This window comes from Myxocyprinus asiaticus, chromosome 29 (genome assembly GCF_019703515.2).
Source record: "Myxocyprinus asiaticus isolate MX2 ecotype Aquarium Trade chromosome 29, UBuf_Myxa_2, whole genome shotgun sequence".
NCBI classification, from domain to species: domain Eukaryota; kingdom Metazoa; phylum Chordata; class Actinopteri; order Cypriniformes; family Catostomidae; genus Myxocyprinus; species Myxocyprinus asiaticus.
In genome coordinates, this window is record NC_059372.1 from 21,537,615 (window position 1) to 21,538,711 (window position 1,097).

Here is a 1,097-nt window from a genome sequence, read left to right on the forward strand (position 1 = left end):
AAAGAAGGGCGTGTAGGGGCGTGGTTTGTTTTTAGGTTACAGCCCTTCTTGGTAAAACCAACCGAGTGTGATGTAGGTTTGTGGGATCATACAGTCTGTAAAATCACCCATGGCCACCGGTCCCATCATCCGTTATTTTGCAAGAAAGAGCTTGCTCAGTGAAAAGCAGATTTAGCTATTCTAATTGTAGAAACAACATGTATTGTGCATGAATAATATATTTCAATTCGTTTTAAGCAAACCAAACTGAATGATGCCCTTGCGCCCTAATCAGATGTACTCAAAACACTGGAGACAAACTCGTCATCACCTAGCAACTAGCTCAGTCAAGGTTGTGTTGTCGCGCAACAATTCGAGAATTCAAAAGTGAGATTTTAGAGGTTATCTACTATTCTAATACACACCTTTGACTCAGCATATTTTGGAGTCATACATTCCCTTTATAGACAGTGGACACGCAGGTCCGTGGGAAATTTCTGTACGAAAGGGCACTAAACACATTAATATTTACTTAATTTGACATTACTGTTTAATTATGCTTTCAAAAGACTCTTGTCTTTATCCCGGTTATTACTTTTCTCAGAGAGGAAAAAAAAAAAAAAAAGCGTCATATGCTATAGCCGATCTAAACTATTTCATGCTGCCTTTTTACTAATTCTTTTATATATTAAAGGGATAGTTCACCCAAACATTGACACATCATTTACTCACCCTCATCCCAGATGTGTATGACTTTCTTCTGCTGAACACAAAGACTTTTTAGAATATCTCTGCTCTGTCGGTCCATACAATGCAACTGAAGAGTGAACAAAACTTTGAAGCTCAGAATAAAGCACATAAAGTCAGCATAAAAGTAATCCTTAAGACTCCAGTGGTTTAATCAACAGCTGCGTTTCCACTATCGGGCCAAATGAGGGCGTGCTGGTGCATGCCAGGGACAGTTGCTTTCCCACTGCAACTTCCCAGGCTTCTTTGTGCCTCCTTGGTGCTTTCTCTGGGCCAATGGCCTTTGACCCACCGATTACCATTGGGCCAAACAAGGTCAAAGGCAGAGTTTTGCAGAATTTGCCAGGTTGTGTATCCAGCGCACAATTTAA